Source organism: Equus quagga, chromosome 13, assembly GCF_021613505.1.
Source record: "Equus quagga isolate Etosha38 chromosome 13, UCLA_HA_Equagga_1.0, whole genome shotgun sequence".
NCBI lineage: Eukaryota > Metazoa > Chordata > Mammalia > Perissodactyla > Equidae > Equus > Equus quagga.
Window position 1 is genome coordinate 66,404,703 of NC_060279.1, and position 8,782 is coordinate 66,413,484.

At 48.5% G+C, this 8,782-nt stretch overlaps 1 non-coding gene across 1 annotated transcript; it reads right to left on the reverse strand.

The window, feature by feature from the left end:
* Window positions 1-609: 609 nt before the first annotated feature.
* Window positions 610-682, reverse strand: TRNAM-CAU (transfer RNA methionine (anticodon CAU)). Its single transcript has one exon. It is a non-coding gene; the product is annotated as a tRNA-Met (tRNA).
* Window positions 683-8,782: the final 8,100 nt, after the last annotated feature.

Below are 8,782 nucleotides of genomic sequence, written 5' to 3' on the forward strand. Positions count from 1 at the left end.
CTCTCTCAGCAAAGGAAAAAAAATGGAAGGATTCAAAGCCATGGTTAGAGCTTGGCCATCCCTAGGTCATCAATGCCACGCCCCACCTCGCTCTCCCGGGCCACGTGGGGACCAGCACTGACTGCCCAGATCTTCCTGGCTCTTGAAAGCCGGGTCTGGAATGGAGCGAGGACAGGGTCCCCGCAGACAGCGGAAAAAGACCGTGGAGACACGGCCTTGCTCCGTGTAGAGGAAGCTGGGTGAGGAGGATCGGAGGTGGCTGGGAGACAGATTTTCACGGATGTTGCAAAAGGAACTGAACCGCTCGGCAACGCTGGGGCCATTTCCCCGCAGTCGCGCAGCCACCGCGCGTTTTCTCACTTGCGGGCTTTCATTCTTGGGAGAGGGGACAATGGTCATTCCTCGGGGATGCGGCTTGCGTTTCTTTTATTACGAGGGAGGTCGAACGTTCTTCCGGGTGCGGACCTAAGCATTTACTTCCAGATCCTCCAGCAGCAACTTCCGTCCCGCTGTGGGGGGCATCTCTCTACCTGCCCCGCCCACCCAGCCCCTAGGCATCATCGTTGAGCCTTCTGCTTTAATACACAGCGAAGCACAGCAAAACACCCGTGCCCTCTCTGAGGCTCGAACTCAGGACCTTCAGATTATGAGACTGACGCGCTGCCCACTGCGCTAAGAGGGCCGCTGGGAACACCACCCTTGTTATCACTAAAGGAAATATGCCTGCAGCCCCTTCCGTTGGCCGAGCCATCTCCGGAGCGTCGGTTTTTCCGGGTACAGATCCAGCGGGTCCCCAGCATCTCGCAAACACGCGGGGACATTTGGGGACACGTAGGGAAGGAGGGTTGCTCTTCCGGAAGAGGAGCGGTCTCGGCGGAGGGAAGTGCTCCGGCTTTCCGGAACGCAGCCCGTGCGGACCCGGATCGAGCGCGGTGGGTCCGGAGAAGAGGGGGCGCGGGGGCAGGGGGAGCGCGGCCGCGGGCTGCTGCAGGGTGGGCTGCAGGGTGGGCTGCAGGAGGCGGCGCCGACCGCGCGAGGGCCCGGAGGGGACGGCCCCGCGGGGTGCCCGCCGGCGAGCCCGGCTGCGGCGAGGACGGGGGCGCTCGGAGGCCGCGGCTAGTGGCCGTCCGGGTGGAGGGCGCCCGTCCTGACGGCGACCGTCGCTTGAGCGCGCGGGCGATGAGCTCAGGCTCCGTTGCTGACAAACGGCCCGTGTCGGGGTGGACGGAGGCTGCAGGGGGCGACATCGGCTGCGGTGGGCGTCCGGGGGCGCCCCTGAGCGAGGGTGGGGAGGGCCCTGGGGCGCGGGGGCCGGGGGGGGGGCGAGATAAAGAGGAGAGAGGGGCTGCGAGGAGTTTAGGGCGTGAAATCTCCTGGTTGGGGGTGGGGGTGAGGTAGGAGAAGGGAGAGAAGATTCCAGAAGACTCTTGGATGTGAATTCAGTAGGAAGAGGGAAGCAAGAAACTATAGTTACCTTGGACTTTCCAGCTTATTCGTTTATTAAACTCTGCATTTTTGTTTTCTCTTTCAAATAATTTTGCTTCTTCATTATAGAGGGGCATCTCATCTTGCAGCGCAGAAGAGCAGCATTCCCTCTCAGGAGGGTTTCAAATCTTCTTGGTGCAAGAGGGCAGGCTGCATGGATGGATGGATGGGCAGAACATAACGGTTTCTAAGACGGCCTTCCTTCCCTACCCCTTCAGGGAAATTTCTGCTGCCCCGAAGGGATGGCCACCAAGGAATCAGTATCCCATCCCATTTACCCAACGTTTACTATGGAATAGGATGACTGCCTTGGATTTGCCAGCTTATTCATTCTCTCTGCCCCTGTGGAATTCTTGTTTTCGCCAGGGTGACACTGTATTTTCATATCTGGTCAGACGAGTCCCTCACGCCACTTGCTCCTTTCAGCGTTCTGGTGCTCAATTGGAAACAAGTTTCAAGTCAACTCTTGTACAGCTGTTTACACTGATTCCCTCTTTCTTCTCCGACTTTCTGGGGGCATTTAGTGACTGTAGTGCATCCTCTGGTTCTGGTTGTCTTAATTTTTCCCTGCATGTCAGTGCCGTCTCCTCCATTGACTGCATCCAGGCTTGAGTGGCTCCTCATTGCCTTTGGGGCAATATTCCTCCGGGCCCTGCGATGATAGGGCTGACCCTTAGCCTCCCAGCCTTGAATGGGAGCCCATCTGGCTCCCTTGGCTGGATGAGACTGGTCCTGCCCTGTCCTGCAGAGCCATCCAGAGCCTTCCGGCCTCCCAGCCTTTGCTCCTGCCTTCCTCTCATCTGCCCACTCACCCTAAGCTGATGTCAGTCGTGCGCAAAGTCCCTCCTTCCTGGGCTTCTCTTGCACACGGCCCAGAACTAGCAGAGAAGGTTTCTTTCTCTATCACTTCCTTGCATGTTTACTCTTCTTCTGAGATGATTTCTCTTTCCTCGGGCAGAGGTTGGTTTGGAATTTTCTGGACCCTCTACAGCAGGTACACAAGAACTAGTTTTAGCTTATTGATTTCTGACACGTGCAGGCTGTAGACAGGCCTATATAAGACTTGGATATCTGGGGGTCCAACGCTGGGGTTGGGTGTGTGAAGCTGGATGAGTGATGAGAGCTGCAGGAGATGTGGCCAAGGCCAGAGAGGGAGGACCTGAGAAAGAGGCAGCTGCAGTTGGGGAGGGGGGCATTGTAAAGAGTCGGACGTTGGAGACCCCCTAGGACTTGGATAGGCAGAGAGCATGGTGCTGACGGGAAGAGCAGGCACCAGGCGATGTGAAGGGAGGCGCTGGCCCTGCCTTCTCTCTTTCCCCCGGAGTTTCTTACCATCTTCGTCATTACAGAAATCTTTCCCTCCTCACATTGAGCTCAGAGGACATGTCCACCACTAATGACTCCCTCCATTCTTTAGTTGGCGTTCCGTCCTCCCCCTTGTCCCCGCTCTCCAGCCCTCTGCTCACCACAGATTGTGTCTGAGACACCCAACAAGCCGTCAACTTTATGCGGACAGACAGGGTCATCTTCTCAGACTTCTGTTCCCACTGCACCCATTCCAGTGCCTCTTACATGAAAAGCCATCTCTCTCTAGGTGTTTCTTGAGTCAATGACTTCAGGGACTCCGTGAGAGGAAAAACTGTTTTGTGTGTATTGGGCCCCTGATATGACTTCATCAATAGGGTCTTAGGGGTTCCACAGGAACTAGTAGGAAAGGAGACACCTCCAGGGAGGAATATATATAGAGTCATGAAATCCACCATCATGCAGAGTGAAGATGCCCAGGGACTCTGGGCAGGGATGCCTGCAGTTTTCCAGCCCTTCCTCCAGGGGGCGGTCTTTCATTGCCTCTAACACCCAAATGCATTTCCATGAATCAAACCGCTTTGCCTAGGAGTCCGGGACTCCGGTCTCAGCTTTGACACTGACTGGCTGAGTGATCTTGAGAAAGTGTCTTCCCTCTCTGGGTTTGTTTCTCCTCAATGAAACGACAGAGTCAATCCCTTCCAGCTCATTCCAGGACACCAGCATCCAGTAAATTCGCCTTGGACTATGGCCATGCAAAATGGAGAGTGGGGACAGTGCCACACTTTCTGCCTCTCACAGTGCCTTTGGAAGACCAAGATCTTGGCAACAACTGTGCATGGCTGCTGGAGTGAGATGCCTCTGTTTACCCAAAGTCTGCCATGATTGGCTGTCTTAACCTTTCTGTTCTGGTAAGATGGTGATCATGCCTGAATTTACTTCACTGGGCTGCTGGTAGATTGAAGGGAGAGATTATTCTAGAGTATGCAGAATATGCCTATCCTGGTACGGTAGCTGTGGTGACTGGATGGTTTGACCACTCTGAGCTGGGGGACCCAGGGCCTTGCTGAGCCCTCCCTACTCAATGCCTGGTGTGGAGGGTCCAGCTGTTCTGCTGGGGAGGAGGAGCAGCCCCCTGAGCTGCCAGATGCCAGTCCCATCTGTTACATTCCCCCGGTTCCCAACCCTTGTGCATGTCGGAATAACTGAGGAACACTGTCTAATCATCCACAGAAAAGGATTTCTTTACATTTGAAATTTATCATAAATGTCGAAGTCATTTATACTTATAGAGCTGGTGGGAGCTAAACCAAGAAGGTCATTCTATAGGAGGAAACAGTTTGAGCACTGGTCTTTGTAGTGGTCAGTTTTTTAAACCCCACGCCTCAGATCATTGTCTGCATTTTCCCTCTTGGGCAAAAGGAAGTTCTAACTTGGGGAAAGCACAGATTGTATTTTCTCAGTAGGCCTAAGAGGAACCATAGGTGGAAGAACAAAGGGGCACAGGAGGTCCTCCCAGGTGGGTGGGATCTCCCTGGTGGGGTGGGCATCTTTGTCTTGATGTGATCTTGGAAATTGTGGAAACGACAGGTGGCCCGTGACATCCTGCTATTTAGAAGAGAAGAGTTTCTGGCATCTCTTGGTGGGACCCCAGCTGTACCATGTAGGAGGCACACCACACACTCAAGGCCTCAGATGACCCCTCGGAACTGGTGTTGGGACCTCCAGTTGGGGCTGGGCTCCTTCAGCAAGAAGAGAAAGACCCCACAGGTTGGCATATTGTTGGTGCTGGGAGCGAGATTTCACCTGTTTTGGTGGTTGGGCCAGAAGAACTCTCTGATCACTGAGGGTGTCTTCCAGGAAGTTTCTGGTGACTGCTTGCTTCTTGGAGCTGTTTTGAGGGTCACAGTTTGATGATATCAAAGATCATATGGAAAATATGCCTGATAGAATAGCCAGGGAAGCATCAAAACAAAAGGGGGGGGGGGCTAGCCCTGTCAGACTTTAAAACAAACTGTAAAGCCTCTGTAATTAGAATCATGTGGCCTTGGCCCATGAATAGACAGACCAATGGAATGGAATAGAAAGGACAGAAATAGACCTAAGAACAAATGGCAATTTAGTGTATGACAAAGGTGGTATCTCAAATCTCAGAGGCAGTGATGGGCTTTTTAATAAATGGCGCTGGGACAGCGAGGTCGTCATTTCAAAAAAGATAAAATTAAATTCGTAGCTCACACCATAGAGAAGAATAAACTCAAATGGATCACGAGTTTAAATGTGAAAAATGAAACCATATAAGTACTAGTGAAAAAAACAGGTGAATTCCTCTTAACTTCAGTGTAAAGAAGAGATGTCAAACCATGACTCAGAATCCAGAGGCAACTAAATGAAATATCGGTGAATTGGACATGGCAAAAACCATCAGAAACAAAGTCAAAAGACAACTGGAAAACTGGGAGAAAATATTTGCAACACATAAGACAGACAAAGGGCTAAAATCCCTAATATGTAGAGATCTCTTAAAAATTGAGACAGAGGATGAAATATTCAAAAGAAAAATGAGAAAAGATTTCAACAGACAGTTCACACACACACACACACACACAGATCAAAATGGTCCTCAAGCATATGAAAAGATATGCAAGCACACTCGTAAAGACATGCAAATTAAATCATGCAAATTAAGCCTGAGGTACTCTTTCCCAGCTATCACAATGGCAAAAGTTAAGACAATTTTCTCTTGGCCAGGCTGTGAGGAAACAGGCCCTCTCAGTTGCTAGTGGGAATGCAAAGGGCTCCGAGCCTTTTAGAGGGGAATTTGGCGGGCTCTAACAGAACTACAAGGGCACTTACCCTTTGACCTGGCCATCCAACTTTTATGATTTACCTTGAAGATACGTCTTCAAAAATACAAAAATCCATATGCATAAGGTTATTTATTGCAGTATTATTTGTAATATTGGAAATAACCGACATGCCCATAGGGAGAGAGAAGTTGAATAAACTCTAGTACGTCTACACAAAGGTGTACTATGCAGTTGTGATAAAGAATAAGGAAGATTTCTATGAATCGATATGGGGGGAATTCCAGGATATACTGTTAAGTGAAAAGATCAAAGTGCAGAAGAAGATGTATAGTTGACATGTAAAAAAGAAGGGGTTGTAAAAATATCCATGTCTCCACTTGTTTGTGGAAAAAGAAATACAGGAGGGATAAACCAGAAAACATGAAATTAGTCACCTATAGGATGTGGGTGGAAAAAAATGGATGAATAGGAACAGGGGAAAGGGAGAAGGCGGGGTGACGTTTCTCTTTGTGCGCCTTTTCTATAGTTCTGACACTGGGAAACGTGCTCATGTAATTGAAATCAGCCAGGATGTAGGAGTAATCTAAAATGGAATAAAAAAGTAACCTATGGAGCCAGCCGTGATGGCCTAGCAGTTGAAGTTCAGTGTGCTCCACTTTGGTGGCCCAGGATCGTTTCCTGGTTTAGGAAACATACCGCTCGTCTGTCGGTAGCCATGCTGTGGCAGCAGCTCACACAGAAGAACTAGAAGGACCTACAACTAGAATATACAACCATGCACTGGGGCTTTGGGGAGGGAAAAAAATTTAAAAAGAGAGGAAGATTGGCAACAGATGTTAGCTCAGGGTGAAATTTAAAAAAAAAGTAACCTGTGAACCTGACAGTACACCCGATGAGTACTACAACCTCACTGAAGGAGGTGGGGAAGAAAAGAACTTTCCCGTGTAACTTGTGAAAACAATATTTCTATTGGGTAACGTAAGGCTGAAAACAAAAAGAACTGTACATAGATATTGTACTTTAGTTAGTAAACTTGTTTTTCACAGGGGAATGGTTTAGCATTTCTGAAAATCTTTTATATATATTCTGGGATCAAGCAAATAAGTAAGTACATTGTGGAAGAGAGGCAAGTTTCTGATGGAGAAAGGAGTTACAAATAAGGAAAGGAGGAAGGCTAGAATGAATCCTTGGTGTGGGGTTGGAATCAAAGGTATCAGGATGAACTCCTGGTTGGTGTAGTGCCAAGATGTTAGGAGTGTTCACAAAATGATGGGGCCATGTCAAAAGGACACAGGAGCCACCTTGAAAGTGCTCCCAATGGGCAAATCTGGGATACTTTTTGCAACAAAATAAATATTGATAGTAATGGATTATAACTCATATCTTTGATTCCATTCTGACATAAATTAATAATTGGCTATGCATACGTATATGTGTATGTAGATATTATGTATATATTATCTGTATCTGTATATATTGAGAGAGGGAGAGTCAGACAGAACAGCTCTTCGTTATAATAGATTTCTAGTTAATTAGAAGGAATGATAGAAATAGAAAATCGCCATTTGGCAAACAGCACAGTAATAATTATGACAGGCAAGAATCTTCAATGGGAAAAATCTAATTCTACAGTGGAGAAACCTGGCAAATATCACCTTTCCCAAGTCAACAAAGTTGAAGTCAGCAGTAATGATACATGTTGATATGACGTACTGAGGCCAGAACATCATTTCTGTGTTATTCTTGCCCCCAGTGCACAATCTGGAAATAGTAGATAAAAGAGGAAATAGTAGATAAACCCACATTGAGGGACATTCTACAGAATTACTGGTCAGTGCCCTTTCAAGGTGTCAAGGTCATGTGAAAGGCAAAGACCGTGGACTGTCCCAGATGGGAGAAGTCTAAGGAGACGTGACAACTGAGAGCTGTGTGAGATCCTGGACTGTTGGCTCCAGGAACAAGGAAAGGCCATCAATGGGCAACTGGCTAAATCTGAATGAAGTCCGTAGATGAGTTAATGTGTCAATGTGAATTTTCTGGTTTTGATCACTGTGTTATGGTTATGTAAGTTTTAACATTGGGGAAGCTGGGTGAAGGGTACAAGGGGACTTTATGATTCCCAAACTGTTTTGTAAGTCTGAAAATTACTTTAAAAGGAAAAGTTAAAAATTAAAAATAAATGAATAAAATGAGAAGCCCTCAGGCCTTACTCCAGAGAATTGAATTCAGTAAGTCTTGGGAGCGGGCTTCGGCGATTGTGCTTTTAACAAACGGACTGTGAATGAATAGTCAACCCATGTCAGTGGGTGGAAACAGAATAAACAAATGAATCAATAAAAACATGGCAGATGTGACTTGTGTGTGGCAAGGGGCAGAATGACCTGGGCTATGAGTATGGGCAATTTTAGAAGTTTCTACTTCAGAAAATATTTATACCTTCCATGTTGTTAATTTTTTTCTTAATCAAATGCTCCCTATGAATCACACACTTTCTGCTTTAACTAAATCCCCAAACTCATTTACTCAAAATATGTTTATTGATAGCTTTGTGTGCCAGTTACTGTGATCAGTGTCACGGGGATGAAAATAGGAAGACACAGTTCCTGTCCCCAAGAAGTTGAGAGTTCATGGGGTAAGACACATACTGGGAACAACTCTTAAAGGGAGCAGGGTGTGATGGTCGACTCAGGGCGCCTGGATTTGACCTGAGCTTGCTGGGAGCGGGATGAGCAGTTGGTCTGCTGGAATGTGGGGGAAGGGAACAATCTAAGAGGCAGTTGGGGAGGCAGCTCTGAGGGGGGAGGACAGTTGGAAGAATGAGAAAGCTTCCCGAGGGGGATGCTCAAGGGGGAAAGTTTCCGATCCTAGAGGACCAGATGAACCATAGTGCTGTGAGCCAAAACAGGGAAGCTGGGAGAGGATGGAGGCTTGAGAGATAGGTAAGTCCTATATTTGCTGTGCTTGGGTCTGTAAGAGGCACCTGAGGGTCACCTGAGGACGGATTCCTGCTCTCCAGGATCCCACACTTGGGGCGGGAGACTAGCACAGCCTCGCTGAGCTAGAGGTCCGGACAGAATGAACTTAGTGCTCTAAGGAAGGTACAAGAGATGAGCTGTCTGGGGCTCAGGGGCCAGGAGCTTGGGGCTGGCTGGGTTTCAGGGGACAGACTTCCACTGGCCTTC